Source organism: Saimiri boliviensis, chromosome X (assembly GCF_048565385.1).
Source record: "Saimiri boliviensis isolate mSaiBol1 chromosome X, mSaiBol1.pri, whole genome shotgun sequence".
NCBI classification, from domain to species: domain Eukaryota; kingdom Metazoa; phylum Chordata; class Mammalia; order Primates; family Cebidae; genus Saimiri; species Saimiri boliviensis.
The window spans coordinates 16,126,645-16,148,084 of record NC_133470.1 but is presented as its reverse complement, the minus strand read 5'-3'; the positions used below and the strand labels follow the sequence as shown (position 1 = coordinate 16,148,084).

The window sequence follows — 21,440 nt, the reverse complement described above, 5'->3', positions numbered from 1 at the left end:
GTGCAACTGTAGCCCCAGCTACTCTGGAGGCTGAGTTGGATCACCTGAGCCTGGGAGGTGGAGTCTGAAGTGAGCCGATTGCGTTGCACCACTGCACTCCAGCCCAGGCAACAGAGTGAGACTCTGTCTCAAAAAAAGAAAAAAAAATCCGCCCTACAATCCTACAATTTACATGACAACCCCACAGGGGGCATTCTGACATAAGAGATAAAAAATATATTCTGCAATTACACAAAAATTCCACATGATGATATTCTAACACAAGAAATTAAAAATTGTGTTATGCAATTATGTACAAAGTCCACATCTAACATAAGAAATAAAAAGCCAGCACTGCAGTTACATAAGAATTCCATAGGTGGTGCTCTAACATAATGAGAAAATTTGTCACATGTCTGGAATTCTCTAGGAATTTAGTCAAAAACCACATAATACTTGGTGAGAAACTTACAGAATTTACTTGGTAAATTAAAGTGTAAGTTAAAATTTAGTATATGTGATTAGAATATATCTTAATATAGTGCTTATTCTTTGCATTTTAATGACTTGTTTGTACATTCTTCCCACCTGTAGCAGATCCTCTGGGGCAGAAATCAAATAATCTAATTTTTCAGTCTCCTCAACCTCTACTACGGTAGCTGATGCATAATAGGAATTCAATATTTATAAAACAAGTTGAAGAATGAATTAAAAACGTGACGTCAGGCCCAGCGGCTCATGCCTGTAATCTTAGCACTTTGGGAGGCTGAGGCGGGTAGATCCCTTGGAGTCAGGAGTTCAAGACCAGCCTGGCCAACATGGTAAAAACCCGTCCCTACTAAAAATACAAAAATTAGTCAGGCATGGTGGTGTGTGCCTGTAATCCCAGCTACTTGGGAGGCTAAGGCAGAAGAATTACTTGAACCCTGGAGGCAGAGTGAGCCAAGATTGCACCACTATACTCCAGCCTGGGCGACAGAGTGAGACTCCGCCTGAAACAAATACAGTGTGAGTGGTCAGTGACGATCAAATGAATGGAGGAAAGGAAATATGAATAGAATAAAAATCTAGAGCTTTTGAGCTCTATTTCCAAGACTTCTGCATCCTGCAGTTAGATAGGTAGGGTGAAATGTGATCAAGACTGGAATAACGATGTTCTTTTCAACGCCTTCAAGTCGAGATTTTTTTAAAAAGTTAATGAACTAAAACATAAGCAAAATTAAGTTTAATTTTAGAAAGTAAGACCTGCACGCCTGTAATCCCAGCACTTTGGGAGTCCGAGGTGGGTGGATCACGAGGTCAGGAGATGGAGACCAGACTGGCTAACATGGTGAAACCCCGTCTCTACTAAAAATACAAAAATTTAGCCGGGCGTGGTGGCAGGTGCCTGTAGTCCCAGCTACTCCTCGGGAGGCTGAGGCAGGAGAATCACTTGAACCCAAGAGGCAGAGGTTGCAGTGAGCCAAGATTGTGCCACTGCACTCCAGCCTGGGTGACAGAGTGATACTCTGTCCCAAAAACAAAACAAAACAAAAACAGAAACAAAGTAAGACCTGTAGTCTCAGCTATTTGGGAGGCTGAGGTGGGAGGATCACTTGAACCCAGGCGGTTGAGGCTGCAGTGATCCAAGATCGCACCAGTGCATTCCAGCCTGGGCAATAGAGTGAGACCCTGTGTCCACCCCCGCCCCCCTAAAAAAGGAAGAAATTAAGTAAGAAAATTAGGTTTGCTTGTGCTTTCAGAAGCTATTGAAACTATTTCAGTAACTTAGTTATTCAGGAACATGGTTTTCCAATTAACTGAGTTGATAGCCCGGAGGAGCCTGGAAAAGCTGCTTTTAGGGTTCCCGCAGGATTCATCCCAGAAGGGAGTGTCTCACACTGCCCAAGGCTGGGCTGCACCAGCAGCTGCAGGATGACCAGGCAAGGGCCTGGTGATTTGCAGACCAGACACACTCAAGGCCAGGCCGGGGCTCACTTAGGAAACCTGGGACGCAGCCAAGCTCCCTTCCTGCCAGCTGGCAGCTCTTTCTGGTGCTAATTGCTGCATCCTTCTTTTTGAGATTCCCGAACCCAGAGAGTCCTGTCCTCTCATCCCATCAAAACCTGCTTTCCCAGTGCTCACCAGCTGCTGTGACCCTGATGGCTTCCAGTTCCACAGCCCGAAAGCTGTTTCTAAATCAGAAATCCGAATCTTCTGTCCCGACCCGCCTCTCTGCCCGACTGCCCTCAAGTTCACGGTCACACTGCTAACTTCAGGTCCAGCCTCCCTCGCTACCTTCTGTTTTGCCTTTGGGAAGGGAATTTGCATTTTCTTCCGAACTAAAGACCTAAACTCCAAAGAAATCTCAAATGGTGGTGTTTTAGGCATCAGCCACTGATTAGGGATTTGTCAAAGACGAATCTGGGGCTCTTCCCCGCACTGGGCTGCACTTTGGGCTCTGGTCTGTATTGCTCACACAGCTGAGAGCTCCTGGGGCCCCGGGTTTTGCCTCGCAGGGATGTTACAAGATGCCCTAGTAGCCTATTAGCAATGAAAATGGGTGTCCAGGCCCCTGGCGTTCGCCGTCTCTGTCATGAGTCACCGCTTCACACCCAGGAGCTTTGCAAAGCCCTGAGTGCCACACTGCCAGCACTCAGCTGCGCGCCACAGCCCCTGAGTACCTCCCACATGGATCTAGAAACAGGACTGCCTCTGTCGCTGCCTCCGCCTCTGCACCTAGTGGGGCCACCCTTGTCCATCTCTCTCATCTGGGCTTCCGCGGAGGTGAAATAGCAGCCTTGTCCTGCTCCTGTCCACTCCCCATGTGGCAGTCAAGGGTGTCTTCCAAAAGCATAAACCACACCTTTTCCCTCCCCTGCTTACCGCGCATGGGTGCTTTACCAGTGCAATTAGAGCGAGAGCCACAGTTCTTACCAAGACCTACTAAGGCATGACCTGATCCACCGACTTCTCCCCTCCTCACTGGCCTTCTGTTTGGCTGTAGCCTGGCCACATGGTCTCTCCCTTCTGTTCCACCAGCTCATGCCCAGATCTCTGCATATATGACCACTTCCCTGCCCCGGGTACTCACCAGATAAAGGCTGCCCTTCCCTGCTGCCTCCAAGCGACTTTTCCATGTGACTCGACCCATCTGCTCTGTGGAATGATTTTGTTGATGTGTTGATCATGGGTGCTCCTCGCTACAATGGGAGGATCCCTGAAGGGTAGGTATCCTGAACATGGTGTTCCTCTCAGAGTCTAGCATGGTGCTAGATGACATGTTTATGGAATCTTCTCCACTCACACTAATAGTCTATCACAAAACCCTTAGGGAATTCTCTTGCATCAGTTGCATCTGTGTAAGTACAAGAAGCCACAGTCCATCAGTGAGAATGAGGGTCCTTAGGAAGTCCTGGATAGAGAACATGCCAGAGGGTTGTGTTTCTCTCACGTTCTTGGTCCAGTGTAGGGACACATGGGAAACGGGTGCCCTGTGAGGCTGCCATGGCTTCAGCTTCTGGAGGTCTCAACCTCTTAGCACATAGACAAATGAGTTTAAAAGGGGAAACGTGCCTTCTGCATCTTGGCACTTCTTGTTTGCTGCTCTTCTACATATTTGAGAATGCGGCCTCATCTTCTGGAATAAGTATGGTTTTAGGTTCAGTGTTGGCAGGACGTTGGTTTCTTCAAAATGAAAAAAATATGCAAATCTGAAACAAAGTTGGAATGATCTTATTTCACTTTCTGGTCATTCATTGATATGTGTTATGGTTTTAGGTTCTCTTAAACTGTGGTTCTCAAAATCTCAGGAGTGATTTTGTCCCTAGGAGCCATTTGGCAGTGTCTGGAGATATTTTTGGTTGTCACTGCTGGGGAGAAGGGCGCTACTGGCACCTGGTGCGACAAGGCCAGGGACACTGCTAAACATCTCACAGTACACAGGAAAGCCCACAACAAAGAATGATGTGTTACCAAATGTCAACAGTGCTGGAGTTGAGGGCTGTGGTCCTAGACTATGAAAAGAAATCATGCATTGCCTGAAAAGAAAAGGCACACTCTTTCTAGAGGGTGAAAAACACAGATAAACCCAGAGAAGAGAAACTGCAAGCAACTGTCAAACTTTTGGTGTTTCAGCTTTCTAGTATTTTTTTTTCTAAATACAAATATTAACAAAAATGATATATACCAGAAACAGTTTGTAACTCTTTTTTTTTCTTTGTATTCTTGACATGGAGTCTCACTCTGTCTCACACACAGAAATATATACACACATATATGTGTATATATATACACACACACAATACAGGCTAATGTAAAGCCAATGTTGTATATATATATACACACACACACACACAATACAGGCTAATTTATAAAATATCAAAAAAGGCAAAAAACACAATAATCACAAATAATCCCATTACACAGACATCAGCATTGTTCGTTAATATGCTGTATCTTTTCACACTTTTCTCTTTTCCTATTTTGGATATCTACATTTTTTATTTATCAGTGTTTAAGTATTTCAAAATTCCACAAATGTGAGTGAATTCTCTATTTTCAAAAACACAGATTAAAGTTTTTCTAGAGCTGTGATTGGCAAATTTTTTCTATAAAGCTTCAGACCGTACATATTACAGGCTTTATGGGTCATATGGTCCCTATGTCACAACTGCTTGATTCTGCCACTGTAGTGACTAAGTGGCTATAGGTAATACATTAAAAAAAAATGGGCATGGCTGTGTTCCAATAAAAATTTATTAAAAAGCATCTGGTTGGATTTAGTACATGGGCCATAGCTTGCTGATCTCAGCCCTAGATTAATAATACTTTCTCATGGGTGCTGTGGCTCATGCCACCTGTATCTTAGCACTTTGGGAGGCCAAGGCGAGTGGATCACTTGAGGTCAGGAGTTCAAGACCAGCTTGGTCAACATAGTGAAATCCCGTCTCCACTAAAAACAAAAAATTAGCCGGGCATGGTGGTGCATGCCTGTAATGCCAGCTACTTGCGGGGCTGAGGCAGGAGAATTGCTTGAACCCATGAGGTGGAGTTTGCAGTGAGCCAAGATCACACCATTCCACTCTGGCCTGGGCAAAAGAGTGAGACTCTGCCTCAAACAAACAAAAAACAACAGCAAAAAAAACCCTTCCAGTCTTAGTCCTCTTCTAGGGGTTACCACAATAGTCAGGTTTGTGGGCATTTTTCATGTCTGTTATTCTATGTGTTCACACAAAAGAGTGTGCGTGTTTAAGAGAGAGAGAGTGTGTTCTGTGATTATCAACATTGGCTTTACATTAGAATCACCTGGGAGCTTTCGAAGCCCTTGTACCTGAGTCCCATGCATGATTCTGATGTAATTGTCCTGGGCACTGCCTGGACATTGGGAGTTTTAAAAGTTCCACAGATGATTCTAATGCATAGATTCTAATGCACAGCCATGATGAAGACCCAAGAATCTAAAGAAATACATCATATTTTTTTCTCTCTACATAAGTGATAATAGCAATTATTGTTTGGCAAACTTTTTTTTTCCACTTACAAATATTTCTTAGAGATTATTACATGTCAGCACATACACATCTTCCTTTTTTTTTTTCCTTATGGAGTCTCAGTCTGTCTCCAGGCTGGAGTGCAGTGGCGTGATCTCGGCTCACTGCAACCTTTGCCTCCCGGATTCAAGCGATTCTCCTGCCTAGCCTCCCAAGCAGCTGGAACACAGGCACGTGCCACCATACCCGGCTAATTTTTGTATTTTTAGTAGAGACGGGGTTTCACCATGTTGGCCAAGATGGTCTTGATCTCTTGACCTCGTGATCTGCCTGCCTTAGCCTCCCAAAGTGCTGGGATTACAGGCGTGAGCCACGCGCCCAGCCTCCCTCATTCTTTTAAATGCTACATTGCATACCAATGTATGGGGCCATCTTCATTTAGGTAAGCATTGTAATACTGATGAGCATTTCCTTGTCTTCTAGATTTTCATCCTTGCAAGTAATGCTGTAATAAACATCCTCCCACATGTTTCTTTGAGAAAGCATGTGAGTGCTTTTCTTTTTTGAGACAGCGTCTTGCTGTCACCCAGGTTTAAGTGCAGTGGCACAATTACGGCTCACTGCGGCCTCGACCTCCCAGGCTCAAGCAATCTTCCCACCTCAGCCTCCCAAATAGCTGGGACCACAAGTGTGAGCCACCACACCTGGCTAATTTTTGTATTTTTTTGTAGAGAGGGGCCTCACTATGTTGCCTAGGCTGAGGGTGTTTCTTTAGGGTATATATCAGCAAGTAGAATTGCTAGGTCAATGGGTGTGCATATTTTGGATTTTATTGCCATTGCTACATTACCTTCAAAACAGCAGTGCAGCCTCACAATCTCATCACTCCAAGACCCCGTTGCAGGTATTATGCAACATATGGTGGGCACACTGCACTGCCTTTCTAGAATTAGAAGCACTCTAAACTCTGAAACACAGCTGGTCCTATGGATTTCAAATAACGGTCTGTGGACCGCACCCAGTTTACATCCCCAACAGTAGTATCTGAAAGCACCTCTCACAGCCCCTGATGTCACACTTTTTAAGTTTTGCCAATCCGATGGGGGAATAGTAATAATCTCATGGTTATTCACTTTGCATTTCCCCATTCCTAATGATTTTGTGCATCTTTTCCTAAGTAATTGATCATTTATATTTCAATGGGGTCTGGATAGCACCTTTAAAAATCCAACCCAATGAATGCTTTCTATAACAACTCTAAGACTATTAAACACTCTCAATAGGCTCATGTCAATTCAGGTAAGGTTTTGGAATCAGATGGATTCCGAATGAATTGGATTTTATCACCACACGAATCAGCAAAATCCTTTAAACTTTCAGAACTTTTTGGATATCAGGGTTGGAGTGATGAGCTTGTGAGCCTGCACTGCTATTTTAAAGGTAATGTAGCAATAGTAATTTATATGCTTTTTATAGCAATAGCCTATTTATGTCCTTTGCTCATTTTTCTTTTGGGTGTCTTTTTCTAATGAATTTTTAAGAGTTCTTTATACGTGCAGTATATTTTTTCCCTGTCACATATGTTGTGTATATTTTATTCCAGTCGTGTCTCTAAGCCTTGTCTATGTTGCTGTCTTTTGTTGTACCGATTTATATGTTTTTAAATCTCTGTTTTCTCTGAGACAGGATCTCGCTCTGTTGCTCAGGCTGGAGGGCATTGGTGCAATCATGGATCACTGCAGCCTTGAACTCCTGGGCCCAAGTAATCTGCCTGCTTCAGCCTCTTGAGTAGCTGGGACTACAGGCATGCATCACATGCCCAGCTAATTAAATTTTTTTTCTAGAGATGCCATCCCACTATGTAGCCCAGGGTGGTCTTGAACTCCTAGACTCAAAAAATCCTTCTACCTCAGTCTCCCAAAGTGCTGGGATTACAGGAGTGAGCCACGGCACCTGGCCTTATTTTTAGTTTTGATGCAGTTACACTTATTAATCATTTCATCTCGAATCATATCAACCATTAATGATTTTATGGAGGGTTTTCTTGGTCTTAAGAAGGCCTTTCATAACTCCGAGGTTATAAAGAGAGTCCACATTTTCTTCTACTGTTTCTATATTTTTATGTCTTTTACTCACCTGAAATTTATGGATATGTGCATGTACATGTGTTGGCTTGAATGGCATGATATGGAAGTCCAAACTCTTCTCCTCAAATGGAGAGCTAATTCTCCCAGCCCATTTATTGTACAGGCTATCCTTTCCCCACTGATCTGAACTACCACTGCTGTTATCTACTGTCATCTCTTGGTATAGGCCGGGGATTGGTTCCAGGATACCCTCCTCCCCACTGCATATAACAAAATCCTCAAATACCTAAGTTCCACAGTTGGCCCTGTGGAACCCATGTAGAACAAGTTGGCTTTCTGTATTTGCAGGTGTTGCATCCCAAGAACACTGGTTTTTGTTTGTTTGTTTGTTTTTTTAAGATGTCGGTCAGGTTGGAGTGCAATGGTGTGATCTGGGCTCACTGCAACCTTCACCTCCCAGGTTCAAGCAACTCTCATGCCTCAGCCTGATGAATAGCTGGGATTACAGGTGCCCACCACCACACCCGGCTAATTTCTGTATTTTTAGTAGAGACGGGTTTTGCCACATTGGCCAGGCTGGTCTCAAACTCCTGACTTTATGATCCACCCAGCTCGGCCTCCCAAAGTGCTGGGATTACAGGTATGAGCTGCTGTACCCAGCTCCAAGAATACTGTATTTTCAATCTTCCTTTGGTTGAAAAAAAATTGTGTGTAAATAGACTTTCATAGTTCAAATTCACGTTGTTCAAGGGTAAACTGTATTTATTTTATTTGTTTAATTAACAAACACTTCAATTGTACTTGCTATGTGCCAGGTACCAGTTAAAGCACATCATCAATATTAACTCATTTAACCCTCACATAGAGATCCTATGAGGTGGGTACTCTGAGCATTTCCTCTTTACTTATGAAGAAACAGGCGCATGGGGGCCCATCTAGCAAGTGGTTGAGCCAGGATCTGAACCAAGGATGTTTGTGGCCATAGACCAAAACAGAGTCTCTGTCCCAAGTTCGACTTTGAGGTATCTACCCAAGAGGGATGAAAACATATGGTCACTCAAAGGCTTGTACTTAATCTCCAAATATATGTGAGTCTCTTTATTAGGGGATCTGAATTCCTTTCAATTGCTCTACTATTTTTTTGTGCCAATACTGTACTGTTTTTAATTATCATAGCTATATAGCATGCTCTTTTATCTGGTAGGAAAAGGCATTCCCTTATTTCTCTTCTTTTAAACAATTTCATGCCTATTCCAGCACATTCTTATTTCCATGTGAATTTTAGAATCATCATATGAAGGTCTAAAAAATCCTCAGGCACAGTGGCTCACGGCTGTAATCCCAGCACTTTGAGAGGCTGAGGTGGGAGGATTGCTTGAGCCAGAGATTTTGAGACCAGCCTGCGTAACATTGGGAGACCCCATCTCTACAAAAAATACAAAAATTAGCAGGCATGGTGGTGCATGCATGTGGTCTCAGCTACTTGGGAGGCTGAGGCAGGAGGATTGCTTGAACCCAGGAGACTGATCCTGTAGTGAGCTGTGACTGCATCACTGCACTCCAGCCTGGACATTAGAGTGAGACCTTGTCTCAAAAAAAAAAAATTCTCTTGCAATATATGCTTCAGTCAGGTTTCACCAATTTCTCTTCAGAAGCTGATATAATGTAGTAGTTCAAACACCAGCTCCTGAGCCAACTTCTTGGGTTCTGTTCCCAGCTCTGATGCTTACTAGTTGTGCAACCTTAAATAAGGTAGCTAATCTGTGTTCTAGCTTCTTCACAGGGCAAGAGGAGAGAATAAGAGTGCTAGCTCTTTGGATTCTTGAGAGGATTATATTTAATCTTGAGAGGATGAAGTACTTAATTTGCTAGTGCAAATGCATGTCAATTACTTAGCTTTTTCTTGTTTTTTTTTTTTTTTTTTTTTTTGAATTTCTTCTTAGACTCACTCAAAGGTATTTTATCATTTTTGTAGTTATTGAAAATGAGATCTTTTTTTCTATTACAACTTACAATTTGTCATCGCTAACACGTCTGTTCATTTTCAGTGGATTCGCTGGAAAATCGTACTGTCAGCATATAGTCTGACACTGTTCTCCTCTTTTATTTGTATTTCATTTCTTTTTCTTGTCCTAATGCCTTGTCTAGGATTCTAGCACATTGTTGAACAGTAGTCATATTGTACTTGTTTTGTTCATGACTTTGTATGATAGATACTGTTGGTTGCATCTTGGTTAGGCCATTTTGTATTTCTTCTTTTGAAGAGAGCCTTGATTTTGTTCAGGTGTCAGACACCCCTGCCCCTCAGTTCTTGGGAAGAATCTCAATTTAAGCCAATCATGGCAATTCCATTCTGCTTGCTATTGACAGGTTTCAGCATGGACCTGGAAGGCAGTTGTGATTAATGAGACATGAGGAAAGTGGGGACTTCTGGGAAAGTTTCCCTGACTTTTAAGAAAAGTTTGAAAGAAAAGAGATATTTTCCTTCCCAAGTCTAGCCTTTGGACACTGTTGTATGAGGATAGGATTCTTAGAACAAAGGAAATACAGAATGGATAGTGAAGGAAGGTAGTTATAAATATCAGCTATGACTATGTGACTAGTGTAGAAACCAGAACTGTAATTGTCATGAGTATTTCTTATTTTGTTGTGACTATATCTATGTGAAATATCTTTGTTTTTTTCCCTTTCTTATCCCCTTATTATCTAACACAAGATGTATTGATTCTATAATACAGTATTTAGGTATTATTAACTTTACATCATAGTATTTAAGTTATGGGATGTCAAAGAGAAAGGTAAACATCAAAGACTTTACCTTCTCTTCTGGGGAAGGGGTTAGTGGGTTTTCAGTTGTATGCAGGCTGGTTCTATCATGTTAGATGGAATTATGACCTTGTTATTATCTCTATTTGGAGATGAAATGTGGCTTAAGGAGATGCATATGGATACCAAGTTCACAACGGATGGACTTGTGATGTTTAATTTTACGTGTGAACTTGCCTTAGCCATTTTGCCCAGATATTTAGTCAAACAGTATGCTGAATGCTTTTATAAGGGTGTTTTTGAGTGAGATTAACATTTAGATTGGTAGACTGAATAAATCACATTGCCTTTCATGAAGTGAGTGGGCCTCATCCAATCAGTGAAAGGCCTGCATAGAACAAAAGACTGACCTTCCTCAAGCAAGAAGGAATTCTGCCAGCATACTTCCTTCAAACTTGAACTTCCACATTGACTTTTCCCTGGGTCTCTGGCCCACTGGTCTACCCTGCAGGTTTTGACTTGCCAGCCTCCATAATCACATTAATAAATCTTAAAATAAATCTCTAAACTCCAAGCCTGTTTCTCACATTTGGTAGCCTTGTGACTCTGGACTAGTTATCTTACCCCTCAGCTCTAGGATTCAGGATTCTCTTTCGTGTTTTAAGTTAATCTGTTTTGTCATGGTGTTTATCTTCTAAATGTCTTTCAGGGAGAAATGCCTTTAACTATGCTCTTAATTCCCAGAAATCCATTGTTGAATTACAGCCATGCACCACATAATGACAATTTAGTCAACGAAAAAATGTACAGTGGCTCAAGTCTGTAATCCCAGCACTTTGGGAGGTCAAGACGGGTGGATCACAAGGTCAGGAGTTCGAGACCAACCTGGCCAACATGGTGAAACCCCATCTCTACTAAAAATACAAAAATTAGCTGGGCATGGTGGTATATGCCTATAATCCCAGCTACTCAGGAGGCTGAGGCAGGAGAATTGCTCGAACCAGGACCCTGGAGGAGGAGGTTGCAGTGAGGCTGAGATCACACCACACCACTGCATTCCAGCCTGGGCAACAGAGTGAAACTCTGTCTCAAAAAAAAAAAAAAAAAAAAAAAGAAAAGAAAAGAAAAGAAAAATGTATATAGGACAGTGGTCCCATAAGATTATAATGGAGCTGAAAAATGACTATCTCACGAATCCCTACATCGTGTTACAGTTACCTACAGAATTCAGTACAGTAACAGGCTAGACAGGTTTATAGCCTAGGAGCAATAGGCTATGCCATGTAGCCTAGGTATGTATTAGGCTGTATCATCTAGGTTTGTGTAAGTACACTCTATGATGTTTGCACAAAGATGAAATTGCCTAACAAGGCATTTCTGAGAACCTATCTCCATTGCTAGGCAACAGATGACTGTATTTAGAATTAGATCACAGTCATGGCCATCCAGGTAATCAAAGGTCGTTGAGTAAAATCAACCATTCATAGCAATAAGAGGCTAGAACTTGAAGTAAACATTCTAAGAAATGTAAGTTCCTATAAGAAGCATTCATAGCTCCAAGTTTACAAGTCAACAGTCCTTGCAAGCAAACCTTTCAAGGTTTCAGGAAGCTTCTTTGGATTTTTGTTGTTTTATTTTCTTGTTAAGGGCAACTTTATGTTGTCAACATCCAGAATAACTACAGCTTAACTAAATTTTTATGGCAACTGATATGAACTGATTTGCTCACACCCAGCTAAATAAAGGCTGATTGTTCATTTGGGGCTTTGCGTCTTCAGAACAGTTTCTTATATTTTCTTTAAGATTTCTGTTAAAATTGTGACCTCTTTTTTTGAGAGATAATTTAAATACAGTAAAGTGCACAAATCTTAAAGAGTACAGCTTGATGGATTTTTGTATATGGCTACACCCGTGGAACTATCACTGAATTAAGATATGGAACTTTCTAGCATCCCTGAAGGCTCCCTCATGCCTCTTGCCAGTCAATACCACCTGCCCAGAAGTAACCACTGTTCTGATTTCTTTCACCATGGTTTAGTTTTGCCTGTTTTTGAACTTCATGTAACCGGAATCATATAGTATGTGTTCTTTCTTGCCTGACTTCTTTCATTTGACTTAGTATCTATGAGATTTGTCCATGTTATTGAATGTACTCTGTTTCTAACTTGATCTTGATTAATACTAAAATCATTTTGGTCTATATTAACTTGGTTACTTATTTGTAAAATGGGATATATGACAGCTGCCTCTCAGGGTTTGGGGAAGCATCAAATTTATAGGCAGCTATATGCATATTAGTTTTGTGGTTTGATAATAATAGGCAATAAATATAACTGGAAACACTAGGTGCAGAACAAAAGCCCATGGTGCTTCTCTGAACAGAATGAACATGCCATCTTAGGAGGGCCTTTCTTTGGGTTACAGAGCATGTCCTTTGCTGACTTTGTTCCTCCCTTTTCAGAGAGAAAAAGCTCTTTGCATCATTTCTCCACCCAGAATGCCACTGAGCCAAACTAAAGACTGTTGCTAACACTGAGTCAACTCATGAGGAAGATGTTATTTTCCGTAGATCTCTGTGATCTGTGTGGTTTGGATCTGCTGAAAGGGTAGGCTCCCCAAAGTCCCATTCATACATACGAGCCTGCTCCACTGAGTCTTGGGAAAGCCACGCTCTATCTGAGCAATACCCTTGCTTTCTATCATCTGGACCTCCTCTCCAGCTGGAGGCGGAAGGATCCTTGCCACCAAGGAGCGCTCCATGCTGGCCACACATCTGAGACATCAAGGAGCTGAAGCATCTCCAGAAGGAATCTGCAATTCATTATGCTTCACAAGTTGCCATCAGTGCAGGACCAGTTCTTTTAAGGCCCCAGATGAGGCGCAGTATGCGACTTTGGCAGGCTTACCTAAGTCACACACTCGCAGGGGAGGTGGAGAACACCAATGCCGCTTGGAAGAACCTCACTCTTTGCAGGAGGGGAGAGCGCCACCAGCCAGGACATTTGGCAGTAGAGTCCTGCCCCCCTGGGCACAATCAGCTCTATCTTTTAGTCATCTGCAGTATGGAAAGTTTGGCTGCCTATTGAGAGGGATGGAATGAATAATTTTCCTGTGCTCTGTTGAGCTGGGATAGGCTTCTGACATTTGTCTTACACCGCAGAGTAGTATCTTCCTTTAATAAACCACAGGTTCTATTTTGTAGGCTGGGAGCTAGAAGTGGGAATTACACAGGGAGAATTGGCCTTATGGGTAGATGGGCAGCTACCCAAAAGCATGGCAGAGGGGATAAGAGCCTAGACTCTAAAGTCACGCTGCCTGAGTTCAAATCCTGGCTCTACCAGTTACTTGCTGAGTGACTTCAGACAAGTAGCTATGAAACCCTCTAAGCTTCAGTTTCCCCATTTGTAAAACGGGAATTATTTTACCTAAGTCATAGAGTTGTGAGGACAAAACATGATCATCAATATAAAGTATTTAGCTTATCATGCATTTCAACACATGCTGCTTAATGTAATAGGAGTAATCCTCAGTCTAAAACTTCAAATACAAAACTATTTAGCTTAATTTCAATTTTAGGCACCCACCTTGCCATGGTGGAGGGAAATTTGAGCTCAATGATGGAATCTTCTCCCCGTTAGGTCTGTACAATTGTTTTACGGCCATTGACCATTTTCCCGTATGGGACAGGGTCCTAGTTCTCTTTCAAGCCCAGCAGTTCTGGTGCTTCCAAGACACATTTGGCTCATGGGACTCCAGCAAAACTTGGAACCCCGTCCCTGGGAGCCAGGGTCCCTTAGCATATCACATGGCTATACCCTCCAGGTCTTGCCACCTTCCTGGGGACTGACAAGGCAGCAGAGAATATGAGGCTGCCGTCTCCCCTTCCCTCAGGCCCTCATCAGAGAACATTCCATCGTATTCTATGATAACTACAACCCGTCCCAGCAGAGCAAACACTTCAATTCAATTCACTAGACTATGCTAAGTAAATATAAGAAAGGATACTTTACATGCATGGTGATGAAATGAAGCAATTAATACATTTCTTAGGAATTGAAATTCTGTCATTTTCTTATACACTGTCCAAGATAACTAGGGTTTTATGTGACATGCACAGAAGGCACAACTAGATTTTATCTGAAAATTATATTTTTCCTCTAATTTTTAAAACTTATTTAGAAAAATGTATGTGCTCACTTCGGCAGCACAAATACTGAAACTTATTTGGATACACAGCAGTAACAACAGTAATAGTACAACAAATACTTGTACCCCATTCACCTGGGTTTATGTATTGTTAACATTTTACCACATCTGCTTTCTCTCCCTCACTATCTCTCTCTCCATAACTTTAAATAAACCATTAGAGCACAAGTTATAGACATGATATAACCTTTTACCCCACCCTGAATACATCAGGATGTGTTTCTTATGAACAAGGAAACTCTTATGAAAAAACAATATAATTATCAACGTCAAGACATTCAACAGTGGTAGACATGATACTATCTTCTACGTAGAGTCTCTATTAAAATCTTACTAATGGTCCCAATAATGTCCTTTATAGCTTTTTTTCCCTTCCGGGATCACTTGCTGTATTTAGACGTCATGTTGAAATCAGCACTTACGACCACCACTAGAAAAGCACTGGATTAGGAGCTGGAAGCACACAATTTCAATGGCCTTTTAATCTCTCAGAGCTCCAGATCCCTCTCTTAGTAATGAAGAGAAATGCACACCCCTGCCCCTCTCTTAAGGTTGTTGGATCAAATGAGCCATTCTATTCTTTGTGACTAGCAAAACATTATGCAAGTGACAAAAGTCACATCAGAGCTTCAGAGGGCCTCATTCTCCTCAGATGACAATTCTTCCTTTTGTTCAATTAAAAAGGTTTCTTGAAGTTCTAAGAATCTGTAATTCTCGTTCTGTAATCTTCTTCCCTGCAAAACTGAGGTAGACCCTTCACACAATATACAGATCATAAGTGCACAGCTTGAGTTTTATGGATCTATACCTATGACACTTCCACCCAGATCAAGATACAGAATGTTCCTATCACCTTAAAAGGTTCCCTCGTGCCCCTTCTCAGTAAATCCCACCCTCATCCCAGGACAAACTGCTACTCTGACATATTGTCACATACTCGTTTGGTCTTGAATTGCACGTAAATAAAATCATAGAGGATATGGTTTTTTTTGTGTCTGGCTTTTTTTTCTCAACGTTGTTGGATAGATGCATCCATATCATTGTATGTAGGGATAGTTCATTATTTTCTTGATTGCTGTGTAGTATTTTATTTTGCTTATGTCACAATATATATTTTTTTAGACAGGGTCTCACTTTGTCATTCAGGCTGGAGTGTAGTTGGCACCATGTTGGCTCACGGCAATCTCAACCTCCAGGTTCCAAGCGATCCACCTGCCTTAGCCTCTCAAGTAGCTGGGACTACAGGTGTGCAGCACCACACCATGCTAATTTTTTTATTTTTAGTAGAGATGGGGTTTTGCCATGTTGCCCAAGCTGGTCTCGAACTCCTGAGGTTAACTAACCAATTTGCTGGTCTTGGCCTCCCAAAGTGCTAGGATTACAGGTGTGAGCCACTGTACCCAGCCTTGCAATATTTATTTACTAATTTTACTTCTGATGGACATTTGTGTTGTTCCTCGTTTTTGTCTGTTATGAATAACCATGACATTTTTTTTTTAAGATAGGATCTCACTTTATCACCCAGGCTGGAGTGCAGTAGCATGATCTCGGCTCATGGCAGCCTCAAACTCCCTAGGCTCAGGTGATATTCCCACCTCAACCTCCTGAATAGCTGGGACTACAGGCACGCACCACCACACCTGGCTAATTTTTGTATTTTTTGTAGAGATGGGGTTTTGCCATGTTTCCCAGGCTGGTCTTGAACTCCTGGGCTTAAATGATCTCCCCATCTCAGCCTCTCAGAGTGTTGGGATTATTGTAGTCCCAGCTACTCAGGAGGCTGAGGCAGGAGAATTGATTGAGCCTAGGAGGCGGAGGTTGCAATGAGGCAAAATCGCACCACTGCACTCCAGCCTGGGTGACAGAGTGAGAACCTGTCTCAAAAAAAAAAAAAAAAAAAAAGATAATACTTTTGTACTTGTCTTCTAGTAGACGTGAGAATGCACTGTTGTTGGTTATGTGTCAGGAGTGGTATACAACCAATGGCAATGCTCATAGAGTGTACACAAATTCAGCTTTTATGGAGTGGTTGTACCGATTTACACACCCACCAACATATGAGACTCCTAGTTTTTCACATTATTATCAATACTTGGCACGTCAGCCTTCCTTTTATGCTTTAGCCATTCTAGTGGATATGTAGTGATGCCTCATTGAGTTCTAGCTGCATCTTGGCATAGATTTTAACTGCACTGTGAGTAAGTCATGGCTGCTGATTCAGGGCCAGCCTTAGGGCAGCTGCTTCTGTGAAGAAGTGACTGGTAGAGCACAAGGAAGGCGTCTCAGACCCAGGCTGGGGCAAGGCCATAAAAGTCAACATTAGAGAAGAACTTTCTTGGGGTGGTCATTTGTCCCATCTGTGGCCACCTGGCATCTTCTGTTCTTTATTTTTTTAAATTTCTTTTTCTATTCTACACCTGGCATCTTTTGAACACCTTTATATGTGGGATAACTTTCCACATGGATGCCGACTTCATAAAGATTGAAATCATACTTTGTTTTGAAATATATTTTTGAGACAGGGTCTTATTCTATCACCCACTCTGGAGTGCAGTGACACAATCACAGCTCACTGCAGCCCTGACCTCCAGGATCAACCTTTTCAGCCCTGGTGAAGGAAGTTGCAGCTATTTCCCACCCATTAGATGCGCCTGAGTAAGACCTGGGTTTGTGTCAGAAATGTGTGGGAGCAGGTGCTGTGAGGAACCTATCTTCTGGTGATGGGGGTGGCACGTGCTTGCTTCTTCAGAGGTAGCATCCAGCTCTCACTGACACCTCTGATAGCTGCAGGGTCTGCATTGAGTCCTAGTTGTCTACTGTTGGCTGAAGCAGACCAGTGATGGTTTGGGAATGTTCCTGGATGCTTTGTGCTTGAGCCCAACTCTCTGCCACCTTCATACCAACTCCCAGAGGGTTTGTGAACTTCCTAGTACTGTTTATTTTAAAATTAGGAAATAATTTTACATTTATATAAAAGTTCAGTTCACATTTTCTAAGAAAAAGGATAGTGTCTTATATAACCATAGTTCAGTTATTGAGATATCAGGAAATTTAATTTTTTTTTTTTTTTGAGACAGAGTCCCACTCTGTCACCTAGCCTGGCATGCAGTGGCACAATTTCAGCTCACTGCAACCCTCATCTCCTGGGTACAAGGGATTCTCCCGCATCAGCTCCTGAGTAGCTGGGACTACAGGTGTGTGCCACCACACCTGGCTAATTTTGTATTTTTAGTAGAGATGGAGTTTCACCATGTTGGCCAATCTGGTCTCAAACTCCTGACCTTGTGATCCACCTGCCTCGGTCTCCCAAAGTGCTGGGATTACAGGTGTGAGCCACCATGCCCGGCTAATGTTAATACTTTTATAAATATTTGTGTTTCCATTTCATCATCTGATCTAATAACATCCTTTACAATATTTTTCACTACCAGTACAAGATCCAGTCTAGGATCAGGCATTGCATGTAGATGCCATGTTTCTCATGCTCCTTTAATCTGGGACATTTCTAGGAGCAGGATAATTACATGGTCTTCAAGTATTTTCCAACAGATTGCTTATTAGTTGAAAGGGAGAAAATGATAATTACACAGTGGAGAAATTCAACAATGCCTTGACTGGGTGATCAAAATGAACACTCACAGTGAGAAGGAAATCAACATCACGAACCTCCAAATATGATACCTGGAGGAGGGTGTGCCTCGCTCATTCTGTCACTTACATAATGTTCTCACTAGGAATGCATGACCGTAATTCAGTCATGAGGGAACATGAGACAAATGCAAAATGGAGAACATTTTATTTAATTAAGAAGAGGCACGTTAAACATTAAAAGTTATAATGAACTTTTAATGTTATAAAAGACAAAGATTGTGGAAAAGTTCCTAATATTCTTTAATAACTTCCTTTTTTTAAAAAAAAAAGGTAGCTAGGGAGAATTTTGTTGTTTTTCTTCAAATAATGCAAATATCATGGGAACAGATTATCCCTTGGCCCATTATAAGTCACTAGAACCTAAGGGTGAATGAGCTTCCGAGACCCCTTCCAGCAAGACAGGTAGCTGTGGAGAGGGAAATCTGAAGGAGGCTGAAGTTCTTGATGTGCCATACTAATTACTCTGCCTCCTTCCAGAAACACAGATACAATCAAATCAAAATCAGTATTCAAGACAGCAGTGAACTAAAAAATGCATAAAAGGGCTTCCTCAGGGAAGATGTGTATGTATCTGGAAATCGGGAGTGGAGGGAACTTGGGGGCTGATGAGAAGCTTTAAAAATAAATTTGCTGGTCAAAACAGCTTCATTGTCTGCTAGGTCGGCATTGCCCAGAGTAGGAGCAATGGTTAGCTATACCTAGAATCACTGCCATTTTATTCAGCAATCCCACTTCTGAGTGTATATACCTGAAAGAAATGAAATCAGTATCTTGAAGACATGTCTGCACTCCTATGTTTATTGCAGCAATTATTCACAATAGCTAAGATATGGAAGCAACCTCAGTGTCCATTAATGGATGAATGGACAAGGAAAATGTGGTGTATAGATAGATGATGGAGTATGACTCAGCCCACAAGAGAAAGAAATTCTGCCATTTGCAACACTGTGAATGAAGCGGGAGGACATTACGCTAAATGAAATAAGCCAGTCATAGCAAGACAAATACTGCTGCTCTCACTTATTTGTGGAATCTAAACAAGTCAAACTCGTAAAAAAACAGAGTAGAATGGTTGATAGACATTTGTGTTGTTTCCACCTTTTGGCTATTTATGAACAGTGCTGCTATGGATGTTTGTGTACAAGTTTTGGTTTGAACGCCTGTTTTCAAATCTTTTGGGTATACACCCAGGAGTGGAACTGCTAGGTCACACAGTAAGTTTATGTTTAACTTATTTAGTTATCATCTTCTATGATTTAAATGTTTATCCCCTCAAAAATGAATGTTAACATTTAATTGCCATTGAAACGGTATCAAGAGATGGGAGCTCTGAGAGGTAATAGGCCATGAGGGCTCCACCCTGATGGGTGGGATTGGTGCCATTATAAAAGGGTGAGTTTCGTTCCCCTCTTGTCCTCTAACTCTCCTTCTCACCTTCTGCCATGTGAGGACACAGCAAGAAGGCCCTTGTCAGATGCTAGTGTCTTGATATTGGACTTCTCAGCCTTTAGAACTGTAGGCCAGTAAATATCCGTTCATCATAAATTACCCAGTCTCAGGTATTCTGTTAATAGCAGCACAGAACAGACGAAGACACCACAGAATTGTTTTCCACAGTGGCTGCACTATTTGACATTCCCATGATTTGCGTGATTTTGAAATCCTTTTGAAATAGCTCCACCAAGATCTTTCCAATCAAGTGTGTGTTTTGGTTTCATTCATTCCAGTCACAGTAATGGGGGTCTCAGGTTATACAGGACCTTCTCTGGGGCAGCACAAGTTAATGTGCTGTCATCTTGGATGGGGGCCTCAAGCTCTGATCCCAAGAAGCCTAGGCAGTAATGTGATAGCGTGAAGTGGGTCAGTGATAACACAACAAAGCACCATGTAACCAGGGTAGCCTGCAGCCTGCTTGCCACACAGAAGCTGGGTCTTTCTGTGGACAGGATGAGATGATGGAGGAAGAACCTAACTAAAGAACCAGATAGCACTCAGTGTTTCAAGACAGTCCCTAAATATTATTTTAAGCTCTAAGGGAAGCAAGAGAGTACAGATGTCAGGGACTAAAGTCAGTTTGCAAAATCCTTCTAAGAGCAAACCAGTTTCCATTGACCAGAACCCATAGGGCAATGAGGATGAATGCTGCCCAGCTAAAATCTCCAGGACAGGTTGGCTTGGCGAGTTGGGACTGATGCTAACATGAGCCTTTATTTTTCAGAATTCCTGGCCTTTCCCTGCTTTACTTGCTTCCAGGAGGTACAGAACAAAGGAAACAAATACTCAGACCAGCTTTGTTTATGGTTTGGTGTCTTATTGCCTGACTCTGCCCTCAAATCAAACATCTTATTTGAGCCTTTTGGGCACCTTGTTTCCCATTGTGTGTTCTTCCTCTTCTTGGCAGTGCTCCCTGCCTCAGAAGCCTACCCTTCCATTCTTCCTACCAAAACCTACTAGGGAAGAAGTCCAATGCCAGCCCTTCACATCTTAGTGAGAAGTTAAATCAGCCAACTCTTTACACACCTCTAACATCTATTGCTGGATATATGATATGGTTTGGCTGTGTCCCCACCCAAATCTCATCTTAAATTGTAGCCCCCACAATGCCCACGTGTTGCGGGAAGGACCCAGTGGGATGTAATTGAATCATGGGGGCAGGCCTTTCCCGTGCTGTTCTCATGATAGTGAATAAGTCTCAGGAGAGCTGATGCTTTTATAAAGAGGCGTTCCCCTACACAAGTTCTCTCTCTTTGCTTGCCGTCATCCATGTAAGACATGATTTGCTACTCCTTGCCTTCTGCCGTAATTGTGAAGCCTCTCCAGCCATGTGGAAATGTGAGTCCATTAAACCTCTTTCCTTTATAAATTACCTAGTCTTGGGCAAGTCTTTATTAGCAATGTGAGAACAGACTAATACAATGTGGTTACTTAAGAACATACTGATTCTTCTAGGAATGGAATCATTGCTATATGTTTTTGAGCATCTATTAAGCACTAGTGTATATGGCGGATTCTCCTTTAATCCCCACAACAATCCTATGAGGTAGGCACTATCATCTCCATTCATAGATAAGAAGGTGAAGGTGTCATGAGGTTAAGTTAATTAGACTCAGTCCTACACTACATTGTAAACTCTGAGGTTCCAAGGAACATGGCTTCCCCATGGCCCTTGGCCCTTTGCTTTACAAACAATAGAGGTTTGATAAACATCTAGCATTTTTTTTTCTTTTTAGAAAACTAAATATAAATTTATTTTGGCTCCCTGATCAATACAGAATTAAAT

General features: G+C 42.0%; 1 long non-coding RNA gene across 2 annotated transcripts in view; it reads right to left on the bottom strand.

Moving 5' to 3' along the window:
• Positions 1–21,440, bottom strand: part of LOC141582816 (uncharacterized) — a 118,096-nt gene that overhangs the window by 11,821 nt on the left and 84,835 nt on the right. For both annotated transcript variants that reach the window (XR_012515722.1, XR_012515723.1), the window contains exon 3: positions 3,053–3,671. This is a non-coding gene — a long non-coding RNA (uncharacterized LOC141582816). The remainder of the gene's footprint in view (positions 1–3,052; positions 3,672–21,440) is intronic.